The sequence below is a fragment of the Nomascus leucogenys genome, chromosome 4 (assembly GCF_006542625.1).
Source record: "Nomascus leucogenys isolate Asia chromosome 4, Asia_NLE_v1, whole genome shotgun sequence".
NCBI classification, from domain to species: Eukaryota; Metazoa; Chordata; class Mammalia; order Primates; family Hylobatidae; genus Nomascus; species Nomascus leucogenys.
The window spans coordinates 107456371-107475603 of record NC_044384.1 but is presented as its reverse complement, the minus strand read 5'-3'; the positions used below and the strand labels follow the sequence as shown (position 1 = coordinate 107475603).

At 47.1% G+C, this 19233-nt stretch overlaps 1 long non-coding RNA gene and 1 other non-coding gene across 2 annotated transcripts in view; both read left to right on the top strand.

The window, feature by feature from the left end:
* LOC115834803 overlaps positions 1–19233 on the top strand; it is a 112182-nt gene that overhangs the window by 65239 nt on the left and 27710 nt on the right. The window lies entirely within an intron of this gene.
* Positions 5465–5571, top strand: LOC115834910. Its single transcript, XR_004029903.1, has one exon. It is a non-coding gene; the product is annotated as a U6 spliceosomal RNA (small nuclear RNA).

Sequence of the window (19233 nt, the reverse complement as noted above, 5' to 3'; positions counted from 1 at the left end):
TTGTTTTCAGTATAAAATTTGGGCCTTTATCCTCTTTGAAATAAAAACATAGCATGCATATTAGACTGTATTGGCACTAAACTTCACACACCATTCTTTTATTCCCTTCCAACTATTAACTCCTATTAAGCAAGACAGAGGGATAATAAGATCCCCCTGCACTCCCCCGCCTTGCTGGCTTGTGTGATGCTTCATCCTCTGTAATTGCCTTCGGTGGCCAGGCTCTTTCCTATCATTAGTGTGCATCAGAGGCTCCTTGTCAGGGCCCCGGCCACCTCCCAAGCTGCCATGCACCCCTTTTGCCATGCAGCCCTTTAATGCTACGGCCTTTCCCCAGCCCAGCCACTGGGAGGCCCCGGTCGACTAAAGTTCTTTTTAACAAGACACAGGGGGTATTTCTGGATTTTTAACCCTGGAACTTACACTTGAACTGCTGCAGATGATTTCCTGTTTGTTCATTTGATTGACTTGCTCTTACGTCCTGAGAGCCCAGGCCTGGGTCAAGGGAACCCGAAACATCACAGTGGTTCTCGAACCTAGATCTATATAAACCACACTGAGAATGCTGACTACAAGCGCAGATTCTGAGGCCTCTCCTCAGACCTACTGAGTTGGAATCTTTAGGACAAATGGAAAATTAACTGGCAACTTTTTGTTAAGCTGTGTAATTATTTGCAAGTCACTAAGTAAAGTGATCATTTTTCACTTTCTTTCAGAGAAGTTTCAGCACAAACTTATCTTTAACCTTCAATACCCTGGACTTTCTCTTAGGGCTGCTATGTACCCTTTGTGCAAACTAGAAACAGGAACCCTTCTTTCTGGACAGTAGCGGGCCACACAGAAGGCAAGACTAGGCCTGTGGGGCTCAGGATGGATTTCAGCCCCATTTGCCTCCTTGGCCAGGAGTCTTTGTGCAGTTAACAACCTACACGGTTGCACATGGCAACCCTGCTTCCTCTGTGCTCTGATGAACAAAATAGCTCCCCTTGAGTACCTACATGTGTAAGCATAGGGTCAGCTTTTTCTTACATATTTATTATCTGTAATGCCAACAGCAACTCTTAAGGATTTATGTTGAGAAAGCTGAGGCTCAGAAAATTTGAAAATTTCCCTAAGATAACACAGTCAGAAAGAAGCAGAAGATTAAGACCCATACCACGCTCTGATGTGGCAAGCAGTTGGCTGGATAGGAAATTATTTATAGTCAGTGCCTTACTTCTTCAACAAGACCATGGATAATTCCTGGTCCTCCTTCCCTCTGAGAAAACCATTCACTCCGGAGCCTACGAAAAGGTCCCTCAGGCCAAGCGTGAGCTGCCTGTCTCTGCTGCTGAGTGAGCAGAAGCCTCAGGCCTCCTGATGATGAATGAGTAAGTGTTCAGGAAGCACCAGGAGACCTGGGTGAAGGGCATGTGACATGGTAAAGCATTAACGATTCTGTGTTTATTATTAGCAAAAGTTTCACTTTTTCCAGCCAGCCACCATGATTGAAAGTCCAGTTTCTCTTTTCATTTTGTGTAAGAATGTGAGCAAAGGGCTGAAAGTCAGAGAAGGATCACGAACTCCTTACTAAAGTTGTCCTGTCCTCTGGATTATCAGCTGTTTCCTGTCTTCTGGAGTAAGGAGCTGCCCTGAGCAGAGCGCCAAATTGGCTGCTGAGTGAGGTTCGTGCTAGTTGCCGCTTCTTCTCGGCACCTGTGCCATCAGCCACGGCTGTGTTAGGAACCCCCTGGAACTCAGTGGCTTCCACAGCACTCAAGTGTTATCCCAGGGCTGCAGGGCAGCTGGGGCTCAGCTGGCCCAGGGTTGGCTCGGCTGGGCCCCTGTGCTTCAGGCTGGGCCCTGTCCCTCCCCAAAAGTCTGTGGGTCAGCTGAGTGGTTCTACTTCTCATGGCTCTCATTCCCCATGGACGGCAGGGTAGCAAGACAAGCTCTGCTCGTAACAGCAGCAGAAGAGCATGAAGGCAAGTGAAAGCACTTGAGGTCCCTTAAGACCTAGGCCCCAGACTGGTACACCATCCATCTGCCGAATTCTGTTGGCCAAAGCAAGTTCCGTGGCCAACCTAACGATGGAGCACAGAAGTAGGGTCCTCTCCCCTCTTTAGCAGGAGGAAGTGCAAAGGCACGTGACAGAAGACAGAGATAAGGGTAAGAATTAGGGCCAGCAGTTCCCCCAGCACAGCCCCTCAACCTCCAGAGGCTTGTTTGGTGGAACCTTCCCCTCCTTGCAGGCAGCTGGAGAGCCTGGGGCCCCCTCCTCTGTATACTGTCCTTACCAGTATTTTTCACAGGGCACAGAATTCACCCACCAGGTTGCTCACATTTTCAGAGAAAATCTGTCCCACATCAAATGTTTCTCATTCAATTCTCAAAAGCTCTTCTATGCTTTTTCCAAAAATGCCTCCCTCACACTGAGATCACAACCTCAGTTTTGCTCCCTTTCTTCATTTCTAATAAAATCTGAACTATGCAGATTGCCTTTCTCATAACCATGGTAGCTCGTTGTTGGGCCTTCCTTGAGTGGCGTTGGTCCTTCTCAGAGACAGAGGGCAGGGGTCCCTAGCTGCCCTTGTGAGTGCATCATTAACTCTGGGAAGGGGCCACTGGCTTCACCGTGATGCTTCCTTAACCCCCCTCACCGAGAGAGCAGCATCGTCTCCAAGACTGTACCATCCCAGGCCAAATGGCAGTTTTTTGAGGGGTCATCTAATCTGTTGGTTCCTAAAACTAGGTGGACATTAAAATCAGCTGGGAAGTTGAATACAAATTCAGATGCCTGGGCCTGGACAACAGCAGGATGGGGCTGGAGGGTGAGCTCAGTTGGGAGCTACTATCACTTTGCCTGCCGACCCATCTCCACTTGGAGTGACAGACTACTCCACAAGCTAAGCCTCTTACTATCTGTTACCCAAATCACTAAGCCTTGGTGGCATTACCAGTGTTATACAAATGTCTTTTTTTTTTTTTTTTTTTTTGAGATGGGATCCCATTCTGTCACCCAGGCTGGAGTGCAGTGGCTTGATCTCAGCTCACTGCAACCTCTGCCTCCCAGGTTCAAACAATTCTCCTGCCTCAGCCTCTCGAGTGGCTGGGATTACAGACACTCACCACCATGCCTGTCTAATTTTTGTATTTTTCGTAGAGACAGGGATTTACCATGTTGGCCAGGCTGGTGTCAAACTCCTGACCTCAAGTGATCCACCCACCTCAGTCTCCCAAAGTGCTGGGATTACAGGCATGAGCCACCACTCCCAGCCCGAATGTCTTCTTATTAAAGCAGGAGGTTCATATTCCTGCAGAATCTGCAGCCTTGTTGTTGTGTGACCACAGGTAATGGGAGACAGCTTGCGTCCTCTGGCCCTAAGAGTCCTCTTTGATTCTTTCAAGAGGCCCAGTTGAATAAATAAGTTCAGCATAGACAGATCAGTCACTCTGAACTTTACATTACCTGCTTTAGGGTTTAGGTTCTTCAGATCACCCACTAGAGTTCAAAACTGAGCAATCTCTCCAAGTGACGTCCTACCTAAGGCAGACTGTGAGGGGAGGGTGAGTCCCTCACCTCTGTCGTCTGTGTGGCTATTTAAATAATTCTTTTGAAAGGGCACTGTGACCAGCAATTACAGACCCAGCTTTTAGACTCAACTCACTTCTTACTCTGACCTTCCTTCCTCAAGTCATTTTCTCCCTCTGGACCTCAGTGTCTTCATCTGGAAAATGAGATGATTGAATTAGGTCATCTAGAATCTTGCCACTCAAAATGTAATCAATGGGGCTTGTTAGAACCACAGAATTTGAGGCTACACCCTAGACTTGCTGAATCAGAATCTGCAGGTGATTCATGTTCACATTAAATTTTGAGAAGCACTATTCTATAAGGTACCTTCCAGGAGCCTCAAATTCTGTGCCTTTGAAACCTTGGTTACTCTCCTGTACCTTTCCTGTCATTCTCCTCAGGTTCCTTTTGTGAAAGCCTGTCTTAAAAGCCATCTGGTCCCTGGGCCTTCCATCATCAGCACTGCTGCTGATTCATTGTGCCGCCTTCTAGGTAAAGAGGCCTCATGTTCTTTCATGCCAAGGATGAGGGGCCAGGAAATCCAGGGCAACTTAAAAGCCCTGAAAAGTCAGGAAGAAAACGGTAGTTAAAATTCTGAGCAAGCCTCATGTAAGTCTGGGTCACTAGACACGTCAGGATCACAAAATAGATTGAACGTTCCAAGAGTAGGGAGGAGCAGAAGGCAAGTTAGAGAAGCAAAACCAACAGCAAGGAAAATATTATAGAAGCATGCAGGAAACCTATTTTCCATTACTGCTTGTCAAAAACATAGGCTGATATACACCCAGGCCAAAAAGATTATAAATTTCCCTTGTTCTTTTCCTTCACTGTTTTGAAGAGGAGTTTCCCATGGAGTTGGAGCTGTGTTGATTGGCAATTTATTTGTGAATTGTTTCATGAAACCAAGGCTTCTCTTATCAGTTTTCTGTTGTTCACTACAATGAACCATGGTTTAGTGGAAACTTCCTTTTCCCCAAGCCAACCTCCCCACCCCTCCCCACCCCACTGTACCTCCTTCAAAGGATATCACCACTTAAATAAGGCTCCTAAAGCTAATGGAAGATATACTTTTCCTGTGCTCTCCCAGAGCCTTCTGGTTTTTTTCGTGCCTCTTGTGATAGCACATCAGCAACTATTTATTCTCATATATTATTCTCAGGGGACATGGACAGTTGATGCATAAAACAAAAGAGTTATTCTTCGCTTGCATCTCAGGGCTTAGTCTGGGAACCAAGGGCCCTGCAGAACTCTGAGACATTGGATTAGGGGCAAACCGATATAGTCATGACAGAAAACAAGCAAAATGTCTACTCTGTCTGTGAACCATTGCAGTAAGCAGTTTATTGAACAGGTCCTGGGTGGGCCAAGCTCTTTGTAAGGAGAATTAAATGAGATAGTCTGCAGTCATTTTGCTGCAGGTAAGGAGACAGGTGAAGTAATTGCTCAAGGTCCCAGGCCCAGCAAGTAGGGGTGAGGGTCCAAACCTAGGCCTCCTGGTCCAAAGCTTATGCTCTGAGCCCCTGTCTCATCCATTCTGGCTGTGAAATGCCCCTTCCCCATCAGCCTGTTTTTCCGGCATATGTTTTTGTTTTCAAACTGGAAATTATTTCTACTTAGTGTTCAAGACCCAAGTAGCAGTCTTCTCTTCTGGGGAGCCTTCCCTGACTCCCAGTTACCCTCATTCCACTCCTGGCAGGACCAGCAGCAGCTCCTTTTTTTTTTAATGTAATGAGCACTCCTCTCATAGTGTCTTAAAGTGAATGTGAATTCTCCAGTGGTCTGTCTTTCTCATTATTAGACTCTGAGAACCTCAAGTCCGAGTCAGCCCTGACTAGCCATCTGTGTCCGTCCAAGTACCCAGCACAGTGCCTGGCTGGAATGTCCATGTCTTTTCTTCCATAAGATGAAGAATTTGCAGGTTCTTTGTGTTAAAACAATCCAAATAAATGACACAGAAAAGATTAGCATGGCCCCGTCACAAGGATGAAACACAAATTCGTGAAGCATTCCATATTAAAAAATAAAAATTAAAAAAAAATCCAAATAGAAGGCATGTGTGTGCATGCATATGTGAATGGATATTTCTCTACACATGTGCTATGTTCTATTGCAACCTTGCACTTTAACATGTATAACTTATAAAAGGAGATGGGGCTGAGGCTATTTCAGTGACTCATGGAAGCAAGACGGCAGGGGCTTGCCCTCTGTGGCAGGGAAAACCTCTGTCAAAACTCAGAGCCCTCTGACACCCAGATTAACATTTCGTAAGATGTCCAGGGTTTGTTTCTCTCCATCAAAACCTTGACTTTAGCCATTATTCATGCAAAACTGCTCTGAACAGGGATCAGCAGAGCATGGCATGTTCAAAAAGGTGAGCAGACGTTCGCTTTTCCTTGTGGCTTCCCTGTGACAGATAGCTCTGTCCTGAGGCTCAGAAAGGGAGAGAATGGACTCAGAGTTCAGTGACCATGTGAAATGCACAGATCGCCCCCCAGGTTGGGCTTCTGGGCAGTTTGTATAGCATAGAGGTTAAGAATGTAAGAGCCTGGCTTGCACTGGATAGCCAAGTGTCTTTGAGTGATTGAAGCCAGTGAGGTGAGTTGTTTCCTCATTCTGTGATGTGAGAGTAGTAGTACCTTCCTCAAGGGCTGCTGATAGTATTAAGGAAGTTAGTAGATGTGAGGCATTTGGACAGCAGCTGACACACTGTTAGTGCTGTGGTTGTTGGGTTCTTGCTAGTCTGCCTGTTACTAGACTGGAGGCTCCCAGAAGGCAGGTCCCTCCCCATCATCAGTTTTTTGTTTTTGTTTTTGTTTTGCTATAGACTCCAGCGTAATACCTCAGGCTTTGGCCTTGGTGGGCAGGTTGGAACAAATCATGAGCTGATGGAGAAGTAGAGGCACAGGTTGGCTCTGTGGAATTTAGTAAGCTCCATTTTATAATCAATGGTTGTTTCTTAAAACAAAACTGTCCACAAGCCCTATAACCACGGCAGGTCCCAGCTAAGATTCTCAGCTGAACCAGTGAAAAGCAGTCATCCTCCAAACACCAGAATCAAGATGGGGGATAACATGATCCGTGACCTTTTAGCTACATGAAATCTACTTCTACTAAAAATACAAAAAATTAGCCGGGCGTGGTGGCGGGCGCCTGTAGTCCCAGCTACTTGGAGAGGCTGAGGCAGGAGAATGGCGTGAACCCGGGAGGCAGAGCTTGCAGTGAGCCGAGATCACGCCACTGCACTACAGCCTGGGCGACAGAGCGAGACTCTGTCTCAAAAAAAAGAAATAGTGGATGCAGATGGATGTTAAGGACACCTGCTCTTTTAAAAGTCCCACCGTCTCTTGCTGTTATGTTATTACTAGAGCTGTGGCTACGTCATTGCATCTTCTGCAGTTTTCAGGAAAGGGTTAGTATGACAGAACGGGCCTTGCAGAAGGGAGAAAGCAAGGCAGGCGGGAGAAGGCTGGGCTTTGATGACACAGAGTTAAACTCGGGCCTCCGCACTCATCCTATGAGCAGATCTTGTCCCTGTGGTCACAGGTACCAGCTGGGCCTGGCCAACTCGGTGTTTGGCCTGGACCAATACCTCCCCTTGGTTTGCTTCTCCCCTTGGCTGCCTAAACACAGGTAAGACAGCGATGTGCCCTTGCACTGGCACAAAGGGGACAACAGAGTCCTCAGAAGGAGGGTAGGGTGAGCGTCCCTGCAGGAGTGGGATTCCCTTTGGATCTGACCGCCCGTCAGGTCTCTGCCAGAGGTGACAGCCTTGGAATGGTTGTGGCTTCACCCAGCACATGGAGACACCACTTGGTACATTTGGGAAGTGAAGCCAGCCATGAGCCAGAAGGGCAACTTGGTTTGTCTCAGCAGGAACCCACAGCTGCCATCACGAGGTGGGAGCCCTGAGAAAGGGTCCTCCTCGCTCATTTGCAGGAGAACTTCCCGACTGATTTGGGTCAAGATCCCCCTGCTGAGATGGCTGCCCTGCAGCTTGCTGTTGGATGGGGCAGGGAATTGTTGCCACTTCGGGTGAACAACGAGATTCTCAAACCAGAGAGTCCATATCGTGTGTCCCATCCATCTCCGCCTCAGTGCGTTCATGAGCTTGGTGCTGCTCTCAGTACCTTGGGTGGAGAGGAGGGTGTGAAGAGAGGGATAAGATATTTGGATGGTTGATTAGTGTCTTGGTTTGGATTCCCCCAGCAGTATAAGTTGCGTGTCTGGGAGGTAAGCCTAGGCAGCACTGGTTAGGGGAGAGGGGAAGTGAGACAGGGAAGGAAGGAGGCCAGGACAGCAGAATTCACTGGAGAGTAGGTCACTGCAGCCCCCGAGGGGTGAGGGAGCTGGGTGGGGCATTCACACACCAGTTCCCGTGGTCACTGGGTCTAGGCTACTCCTGGACTGTTAATGTATAGGCACTTCCAGCCTGCCCCCCTGAGGCCAAGGCAGCCTCAGGCCAAGAGTCCAAGTGTGCACAAAGCCCTTGGTGGACCCAGCAGGTGCCAAGAGGACATGGGCTGGGCAGCCCCTGCTACAGTTGGCTGGGGGAAGGGGTGTTTGCTTTTGTCTTTAAAGCAGATTAAGATTTAATCCATTGTACAAGAGGGAAAACCAAAAGTGGGAAGCAGCCCAAGTGTCCACAGACAGATGAATGGATCAACAAAATGCGGCCTATTTGTACAATGGAATATTATTCACGAGGAAGGAAATTCTGACACATGCTACATAGACGAACCTTGAAGACCTTATGTTAAATGAAATAGGCCAGTCGCTAAAGAACAAATATATAATTCCACTCATATGAGGCACCTAGAGTAGTCAAATCCAGAGGCAGAAAGTAGAACAGTGGTTACTAACAGCTGTGGGGAGGGGAGTGGGAAGCTATTGTTTACGGGGTACAGTTTGGGAAGATGAAAATGTTACGGAGTTGGATGGTGGTGGCTACACAACAATGTGAATGCACTCAGTGCCACGAACTGTACATGCAGAAATTGTTACAGTAGTAATTCTTATGTAATATGTATATGTGCGTATATATGTGTGTGTGTGTATGTGTGTATGTATGTGTGTGTATATATATATATACACATATGTGTGTATATATATATATATAAAACACTTACCACAATAAAAGTAAAGAGAAAAAGGGAAATGAAGGCCCATCATCTGAGTAACTTCTCCAGAGCTACCCAGTGGTTCCCTGGAGAGGCCATGAAGAGCCTGTGTAGAGGTGTCTGCTGTCCCTGTAGGTGCTAGGACTCCTCACCTGGCTTCGTCACCTCCTCGCCAGCTGAGGACTCCACAGCAGGGACAGAGCACGTGTTTCTGGGTATTATAGCTCAGATTAATTTGAGTCAAGAATGACACTTCCTGGTGTGTCAGAGAATAGGCCCCTTTGAATGACTCACCTGGCTCTGAATTCCATCGCTAGTTTTTGTCATGAGGAAAGTGAAGCTGGCGCCTTGAGGACCCACTCTGCATAGGAATGATGCTCTGCACCAGAGGCAGAGGGATTAGATCAAAACCTCTGCCCCTCTGTTAATGTCCTACAGGCAGGTGGGCATGTGGACAGATAAGTGACATTTAGGCAGAAACCTGAAGGACAGGTTACTGAGGCTGCCAGGTAGAGGGGGACTGAGGGAGAGCTGGGGAAGGGTGAACCATCCTCATGGGAGGGATGAAAGGTTGGAGTGGTAGAGAATGTCATGATCAACTTTTCTTTTTAAAAAATCCCTTGTGCTGCAATGGGGAGAGTGGATTAGACTGGGGGAGGGTAAGGAGAGGCAGCCAGTTGGGAAGTGACTACAACCTTCCAGGTAAGATGTTCACAGGGTGGCTTGCACCTGAGCACAGAAGTGATGTCGCTGGTCTCACATGAAGGTCTCCCAGGAGGGTCAGGATATAGAAACACTTCAGCATCTTTGGAGAAAAACATCTATAAATCATAATCTACATTTAAGTAGAATTTGCAATGTATTTAATCAGCTGTCATGAGGCCAGATTTATATAGAAAACTGAAACCAGAAATTGGAAACCTCATTTTGGGTGGTTTGAAGGCCAACAGAGGTGGGGTTGCCTCTCACTGCACCTTCTCTGGTGCACAGGGCATTGAGAGACTCCAGGAGGGGCTTTGCCATCTTTTATTCATTTACGCCCCTGTTGTAAAACAGAGGTCATACTCTGTCTTTGTATGCTTTCTGTTTATATCTCATTCTGCTAGATGCTGAGAGATAAAGAGGTACATGAAATAAGGAATTGTGTCTCCAGAGACCTTCAGTCCGGCTGGGGGGGTCAGGCAAGGGCTGGTTAAATGGGTGTCTTTTGTAGCTGTTCAAGGCAGCCAAAAGTAGGGCATGATTAATTGTTTAATGATAAATGGGACAGAAAATACAGGACTGTAGGAAGCCTCAGGGAGAGCCCCCTAGGGTTTTCCAAGCCAGATCTGGACTCCAGAAGGATGCCTAAGATTGGGACAGATCAGAGAGGCTTGGGTGGGCTCCAGTGACTCACTGGAGGTGCAGAGGAAGATTCATTCCTACAGGTGTGAGGAGGCTGCAGGCTGCCCTACGGCTGGAAAGGGACATCTCCACTGCATGCCAGGGTCAGGGGCTTGTGCAAACTGGGAAGCCAAGCAGTTTTGAGCTGGTGGATGATATGTTCAAATAGTGTTTTTAAGACGATTTATTGGCCACAGTAGGTAGCATGACCAGAATGAGAGACTGCAGTGGAGAAGCCATCAAGGAGGCTGATAAGAGAATATCGCAAGATAATCAAGAGATGGGGTGTGGACGGGGAGGGCATGGAGGGGCAGATGTGCCCCACATTGTAAACCAGCCAGGTGAGCTGCAGGCTGCTCATCAGATTTCAGTGCCTGCATTGGGTTGGACCAGGGGGTCTAAGGACTTGACCCCAGCTGCACAATTCTGAGGCTGTCTGACAAGGAGTGGGGGGTGAGCTGATGGCAGGCAGAAATTGGTGTCAGGGTGAAGGAGGGGGTAAGGGGTGATGGCCCTGGAAGGCGTTCAGGGGAGCGACTTGAGTTATTTCAGGCATTCTGACGTGATGTGTTGAGGGGTATGCAAGGGGAACTGTCCATCAGATCCAACAGGAAGAGGATGAAGGGGAAAGAAATGGCCATTGGATGTATCTTTTAGAAGCCCATTGGGGCCTTCAAGAGTGTGAGGTGTGTAGGGTAGCAGAGTTGTGTGTCCGTGGTCAGGGGCCCAGGAGGAGACAGATGGCACACTCACCTGGGTAATTTGAGGAGAGTTTAATAAAGGGATCATGTACAGGGGTGTAAGCATGGCAGCCAGCCTGCAGGGACCAGAGGAGGGAGCTATAACCAGAACCTGAGAGAGGTCTGTGTAGAGAGGGGCCCTGCAGAGTGAGCCTAGGGTCCCAGTGTCCTGACCCCACTCCCCTCTTGCCAGCAGTTAAGAGGGCCATTGATGAAGTCCCTCCCTACCACGTGTCAGCCTCCTGGAGCTCAGGGCCTGGTGACAAAGGGAGGAGAGCGGATTGGGGAGGGGCAAGCAGAAGACACCACAACCAAGCTGCAGGGTGAGGGAGACAGGGATGATGTGGCCCAGACACAGTGGCAGGTTAATGGAGATGGTGGAAGCAGAAAGCGGTGGGTCCTGGGGAGCCCAGCAGGTGATGGTTGGAGGCTGGGAGCACAGCTGTGTGGTGCCTGTGACGGGAGGTGGGGGGAGAGGAGTGGGGGGTGACTGGAGAGCAGCCGAGATGGGAAAGGGGTGGGTTTGAGTCACAGGATATGTCACTGGTCAGTCCTCCTTCCAGCAGAAAAAAAAAAGAAAAAAGAAAAAGAAAACTCATAATTGAAGAGAATAGGAGAAATATACTTGAGATACCCATGAAGACCAAGTTATAATGATGAAGAGTACACAGTGAGCTCCTAGGAATTGATGAGCCTTTCTGTCCTATGATTTGCTTTTTTGAAATCAACAGGAATGAGAATTTGCAAACTCTCCCTCCCCTTAGTTTGTTTTCTCTGAAAGTCTGCCCCACCTGGTGCATGAGAATAATTTCCTTAAACAAGTAGCCTGGTAGGAATCCATTCTTCAGAATCTGCATGTTAGCAAGGTTTGCCCTGGAGCGGGGCCCCTCAAGCTTTTGTGTGCACTCGTGGGGATCTTGTTCAGTGTCTGTGCCAATTCAGCAGGTCTGGGGAGCCCAAGATCTGCATTTCTAACCAGCTCTCCAGTGAAGAGCTGTGGGCCTCTGGAGCCACTGTGAGTAGTGAGGTCCTAGGAGACTTTCTAATGATTAGGATAAAACAAACAGCCTAGATGGTTGCAGGTATAAGAACCAGATGGTAAACATCTACACGAAAAAAACACACCGCGTAGCAACGAGCTTGCTTCTATCCTGCCGCATCGCCCTCTGCTGCCCTTCTGAATAAATAAAGCCCTGCTTCTCCAGGAGATGTTCTCTGCTGGTACACACTGGGTGCCACTTAAAAGCAGGTGCTGCCGGAGGCAAAACCTTTCATGCACATTGTAAATTACCTGAAAAGAGCAGTGGCATCATAAATAGCTTGGCCTTGTTCTTTGCTGATTTCCTTCCTCTTGAAATAGTGCTCTAGTTCACATTACATGGTTTTTTACCACCACCCCTCTGTCCCTGCCCCTCACACACTAGAAGTGGTTTCCTTCAACTTCTTGGAGTGATTTGAGTTCATAGACGGAGGCAGACATTTCATGAACTCCCGTAAATGCCTCCTTAACACCGCTAAGTGCAAGGCTGGTGTCCCCGTCCTTCTGTCTGTTGCCAGTAAATTTTTTAAAAGGCAGGTCCCTAGCGTCCATTGCGCTCATTAACTGAAGAGGCCTGTTACGGTTTTACTGGATTTGAAGATTACAGCGCGTTTGAGGATAGGGATTTCTCAGACCCTCCTCACTCTGGGCCCTCCCTAAGTAAAAGGTGATGGGAGGACAACCAGCAAGCATCTGGTTTCTCAACTCCCAAGGGTCAGAAACTGGGACCTGCCTTTCACTGACTACCTATTATTATTTTTATTTAGTTCTAATCTTGGGGTAACAAGTTGAGAGCTAGAGGTGTAGTTATTGTCATGAGGTAGTTTATATTGCACACTAAGGTCTATGAGGTGGATAAACCTAACTGCCTCCTTCCAGCCCCAGCTCACCCCCACCCCCTTCCACAGCCTGTTCTTAAACTTCTTTTTTAAAAAGCAGATTGAAGCATTTGTTAGCCCACGTGGTCTAGAAATACCTGGGTTCAGCCATCATTTTCTTCTCTCTTTCCTGATTGTATTGTTCATACCCTCTCAAACCCACCAAGCAAAACAAGTTCACCTGTAATCTCTGGCTCATGCTAGATTGTGGAGACTTAATTTACTCCAAGTGGAATCACCCCTTCACTTTAGAGAGCCCGGGGGGAAGCATGCTGCAGTGTCCTAATAAGAGCAAGCACCAGTGAGCAGTTACTGTGTGCTGGAGGCTATACCAAGCCCTCTATGTGCCGTAGCTCATTGCCATGTCAGATGCCTCTGTGAGATGGGGGTACAGTCACTTCCCCATTTCACAGAGAAAAAGACTGGGACATGCATGGATCCATACATCTGACTCAGGGTAGTCGGTTGGGTCTAGTGGCATTAGGCCTGCCCAGCTCCAGAACCCAAACTGCTAACTCTGCTCTCCAGCGCTAGAGCCTGCTTGAGCTGTTTGCACCCTAGCCAGATATACTCGTTGAAAGCCTCAGTCCTATGGGGGTTTGGAAGTTCAGGTGACCCAGATTTGAACCACTCCTTAATTAAAACACCTTAGTTTAACATGGTCCCGATGTGGAACTAGTTATTTAGTACCTTCCTCTGAGTGTTTCACAAACATCTGTATCCAGGGCTTTTGTTAAGGCACACCTTTTTACCGAAAAGTCCCATTCCTGCCTCAGGTCCCTGTGCACCTTTCAGGGACCCTGAGGAATCTGTGTTTAGGCGCTCAGCTGGTGCCCAGCCGCAGCACTGTTCCCGGGAGCCTCGGCAGCAGTCGCTTGTCTCAGGAGGGTCTGGATCTGGTGCATTCGTTTCTGTCTGATTGAGTTAGGCACCTCATATATAAAACTGCCAGACCCTGCCTGGGGTGTCTCTGAAAGCTGGGGTATTTCATTGGGTTGAGCAAATTTACAGTTCAACCAAAGTCTGTTGTGCACCTTCTAAGAGCAAGCCACAGACAGGGTGAAGTGGAAAGGCCAGATGGATATATAAAGCACAAGCCCTGTGTCTAGGGCCTTAAGGACACTGGCAGTGACAACATATGTCCCTAAAGCACAGCATGGTGGCTTTATAATGTGCCATGGAAGGCTGAGGAAGGAAAGAGAGATTGCTGATTGCTGGCCAGCGGGGAACTGGAGAGGCCTCTTGGAGGGTGGCATTTGAGATGAGATTGGAATGAGGCAGTAGGAGTCGAGCAAATCTTTGAGGAAGTGAGGCACGGCAGGTGGAGGCAGGGAAGCCCCCCCTTAGGAATTTGAAGAGTGTCTGTCGGCGTCTGAGGGCCTGAAGCGGTGTTGCCATGTGTGCTTGGGAAGAACCAGGTCTAGATCCTCTACTTTTAGCCTACATCTAGAGTCTTCCTCCACCCAGAGCTTTGGAGACATTCTCATTTAATTCTAACCCCCATCCCTCAGGGGTATAGACTTTATCATCTCCATGTCATAGGTGAAGAAACTGGGGCCTGGAGAGGCTACAGGACTCGCTCAAGGCCACACAACTAAAAAGTGGTAAAGTGAGGGGTGAAGCTCCGGCAGGCCCTCTCAAGTGGCCACGTTCTTTACCCAAGATTTCTGCCTCATTGTAGTTAACCCTTCTCGTGGAGAACCAAGACTAATCTGCAAAACCACAAGGCTTGAAAAGCACTGGGAGCTGCCCCTTCACCATGAATGAATTCAGGTGTCTTCAGGCCAGATCAGCCTCTGAACCTACACCTACATGGTATAGAAGATGGAGATGCCTCCAGAACCTTCTACACAGGCCCCTACTTGGTGGCATGGGCCTCCAGGGTGGAACAGCCACACCACAGGGGCAAGTGAGTGCTGAGAACCTTCTGCCTCTGGCCAGCCAGCAGCTCACCGGCCAGCCACATGCATGCATGTGTGCAGAGCCCCCAGGGAGTGTCACGCCAGGGAGCTCCTATCTCTTCTGAGCACCCTGAGGCAAAGGGAGACAAGGCATAGCAAATTAAAACAGTTGAAGGCACATCACTTGTGCCTCTTTAAGGCAAGCCATAAATACATAATTCTCAAACCTGCTATTCTGATTCCAGGTAATATGTTTTAACCATGGTCTGTGGGCTCTGGAAAGCAGCTGTGAGGAGCAGAGCAATAAATTGGATTGTAAAAGCACAGGATAGAAAAATGATTGCAGCATTTTTACAATTACCGGTTTTCCTCAGTCCACAGAGGAAAGAGTGCTTTCTCTTTGTACTTCTGCGATAAAAGATGTATCCAGGTTAAGTCTGTGTCACTATTGTGTCATCATAATCTAGCATGTATTGATTGTTCGCCACTCACCAAGACACACGGCCTCCCAATTAACCCTCATGCCCACCTGACCAGGCAGACTCTTCCATCATGTTTCTGCTTTTCACGCAAGTCAGCTGAGACAGAGGGGCCAAAGCTGAGACAGGGTTCAAAGCCACAGGGCTGGTAACTGTGGCAGCCAGGACCCCAACCCAAGGCATCAGACTCCAGAGCATGCTCCTCCCAAGAGGAAAAGTTTTGCTTTTCGTTACGTTACTGTGAGGAAAAGGAAAATAGGTCAATTTTCATTCTTCAAATCACATTTTCAACAGGGATTCAGTCTCTGGGCCCTCGGAAACTCGAGCACATGGTCCCTCTAACTGGAGCAGCCAGGTTCCCCCCTTTGTACTGGGGGCTGGCAGGACCAATGCTTTGTGTGCAAGCATGCTGCTGCTTTCATTATCTTCCTGCACATTATTAAGAATCCTGCACATTATAAAAGTGAACTTAGATCCGTTGTACCAAGTACAAGCCACTTTCTATTTTTTGCTCTTCTACTTAAATTTTCAAAGATTCTAAAATAGCAGTTGCCATTTTTTACCACCTTCTCTTCTGAAATATTTAATTCTTCCTTGGGCGGTTTAACATTGTGTTGCTCAAGGATTAACTTCCATTTTTTGAAGAGAGTCTATTAGCCAAGGCAGGCAGAAAATGGATTTCACCAAGTGGCAGAGAAGAAGGCCGACAGTGCAAGCAGAGAGAGACAGGGAAGCCTTGGTTTTGCGTTCATAAAGCCACTTGCCCATCAGCAAACCTGGGACCAACTGCCTTTATTAAATGCATACTGATTTTTAAAAAGCAAAGTTTCCCTGCAAAGACTAATTTTAAGGGGATTAATGCTCAATGAATAATGCATTGGGGAAGAACTACTACAGTAATACATAATGGGGAGAGGAAGAATCAAAGGTGGTGAAGTACACAAGTCACCTTCCAGATGCAAAGCAAGTTGGAGAGGGATGGTGGGTCTAAGGCCGATTGGAACATGTGGGCATCTCCCAACTCACCAGCTGGAATGGGAACAGCCAGGATCATGGGCTGCTGCTGTTTCTCTAATTGTCTGTTTCTTTTTTTTCTTTTTTCCTTCAGAGACAGGGTCTTGCTCTGTTGCCCAGCCTGGAGTGCAGTGGTGCCATCATAGCTCACTACAGCCTCAAACTCCTGGGCTGAGGTGATTCTCCCACTTCAGCTTCCTGAGTAGCTAGGACTACAGGTGTACACCACTATGCTCAGCTAATACTTTTTTTTTTGTAGAGATGGGGTCTCTGTATGTGGCCCAGACTGGTCTCAAACTCCTCATCTCAAGCAATCCTCCTGCTTCAGCCTCCCAAAGTGCTGGGATTAACAGGCGTGTTTCTTAATAACTGCCAGAGAAGAGGGGAGGGAAGAAATCATGAGAAAGATGAAAGCCTTGGTGATTTTATCCTTTTTATGTGAAGGTCCTAATCCAAGCCTTTTTTCTCCCTGCTAGATGATGAAGTCAGATGATGCTGATCATAGATAATTCTGTAAGAGCTCTTGTTTGGGTCAGTTTCTGGCCTCCATTTTCCTCTCCCCTCGGGCTAGGCCCAAAAAGTTTGAAGTTTATTCCTCTCCAGAGACAGCTTTTTCCAACAGCTTCTTGCGGACAGCCGCAATGGGTTACTGCTGTCCTCCACGTGTCTTTGCCTTCTTTCCTGCTCTGTTCAGCCAACAGGACCTCATGTAATCTGTGAGGTATGCAGTTTTTTGCTTCTTTGACCCAAAGTATCAGAATTCACTCGTAGTGGTAGTGGAAGAAAGGTACAGTTTCGTCCGGGCACGGTGGCTCTCGCCTGCAATCCCAGCACTTTGGGAGGCCGAGATGGGCAGATCACAAGGTCAGGAGATCGAGATCATCCTGGCTAACATGTTGAAAGCCTGTCTCTACTGAAAATACAAAAAAATTAGCCAGGTGTGGTAGGCGCCTGTAGTCCCAGCTACTCGGGAGACTGAGGCAGGAGAATGGCATGAACCCAGGAGGCGGAGCTTGCAGTGAGCTGAGATCGCGCCACTGCACTCCAGCCTGGGCGACACAGTGAGACTCCGTCTCAAAAAAAAAAGAAAAAAAAAAAAGGGACAGTTTCTTCCCTTAATCCTAACTCAAAAATTTCTAAGCCATGATGTTAGTTATGAGATCAATGTGGGAAAATGTAATTCTTGACCAATGAACTGCAAGGCTGACTCCTAAATCCAGATTGGGTAGTGATGAATTGTTAACTCTTGCCAACTTTTGTTTTTTTTTTTCTTGAAAAATAAAAGGGGCTTCTAAAAATTTAAAAGAAATTATTAGGATCCCATCTTTAGCACATTTCTGCCTTGCTACTGGCTCCTTGGGAGACACAGAGGACACTGCCGGTTTTCTACTTTGCTTCAGGATCACTTTCTAACACAGAGGTACAGGAGCCCCCTGGATCTGGGGAGCTGTGAGTGCGCAGGGCTTCCTGAGATGCTTCACAACAGGTTTCACCTGTAAAGGTGGGCACCCACCCCTCCTGGGAAGGCAGGCCCTCTGGCTCCCACATTCTCAACGCTCTTTCATCCCCAGGTTTGCAATAATTACAGGGCCAGGCACAGGGTGGAGGGGGTGTGTGGAGAATGCCTCCCAACCTATAGTGCCTAGGGCTAAGGGGGCTCACACCTTGCTGCACATTAGAATTACCTGGGGGAGGGAGGGCCTTTTAGAAACCTTCTTCCAGACTCACCCTAGACTAAATAAATCAAATCTCTGGGGCAAGGGATGCAGGCATCAATACTTGGTCGAACAGCCCACATGAATCCATTGTGCAGCCACGTTCGAGAACCACTGATCTCAACAGACCTCCCAAGGCAGCATTGGGAAGAGATCGATTCAGAATGATACCTGCCTGCATCCTAGTCCCCTTGTATTTAGCAGGCTCTACAGGTCACTGTTTTCCATACCTTTCTGATTGCTTTTTACTTTGTTTTTGACACATTTACTTTGCAGCTTCATTTTCCCCCTACAGTCAGTCAGGCACAAGCTTTAATAGTCATGTTTCTCACCAAGAAGGCAGTTTAAAGCTTTAAGCAGTATATGAGCTTATACTCTTTGTCTGACTTAGTAAATCTACTGTCTTTTAAGCAATGGTAACGAAGACTTCACGATTCCCTTGTAGTTGTTTTGTTGTATTTAACCAGATTTTTTTTCTAAAAGCAAGGATGTGTTTTGGCTGTAAAAGATTATTGTAATTCTTTTAAAATTAAGGATGCCATTGACTTTGGGGCCAGAAAATTCCTTTATTCTAGAATTCTTCCACCAGTGATTACAGTAGGTCTTTTAAAAAATTCTACTGATTTTTAAAAAAATTTACATTTAAGGACAACAGGTATAAAGTTGAAGTACTATGTGAAGCAGGAAGAACAAAATGAAACAGCTGTCATGGCAATCAGCCACTCCTTTTTTTTTTTTATAAGACTAATAAATAACGTGTTTATGTCCCCACCAGTATGCTTTCTAGAACACATAAGTATGGTATAATGGGAGGCAGAAATCTCTGCTTCAGCTTCTGACTCATCCACTATCTAAACGTGAAATGTTAGGTATAATACTATTTCATTTATTAAGACTGTTTCTATTCTGCCTGCCTCACAGGGCTATTATGTGGTTCCAAAGAGATATAGGTGAAGGCACCTTAAAAAGCCTAACACACTATGTGATAGATGTAAATCTTAAAATGTTAATTAAGGTTGCACTGTCTGCTGTGGCCTTTTTGTACATGGATGGGTACAAGTCTGCCCTAAAATAGGCACCATAAAGACATGATTTAGCAGAAGAACAGAGGTTAAAAGGGAAATTAATAATATAACCAATAAGTTTTCAGTGCTGTTTCCCTAATGGCAATTTACATTATGACTTGTAGAGGGTAATTAATTGGTTGAAACACCCCAACATTCATGACAATGCTTTAAAAATGCCTTGCACCATACATCATAGCAGAAAGGCCAGGGGAGTTGGGAAGAGCGAGGGATTCTCAAATAGGTAGGTATTTACTTAATATACTCTGTTTGAATTTTTCAAGTTATTTTAAAGTTCACTGAAATTGTTTAATTGTAGTATGTTTTATATGTAACGTATTTTCTCCACC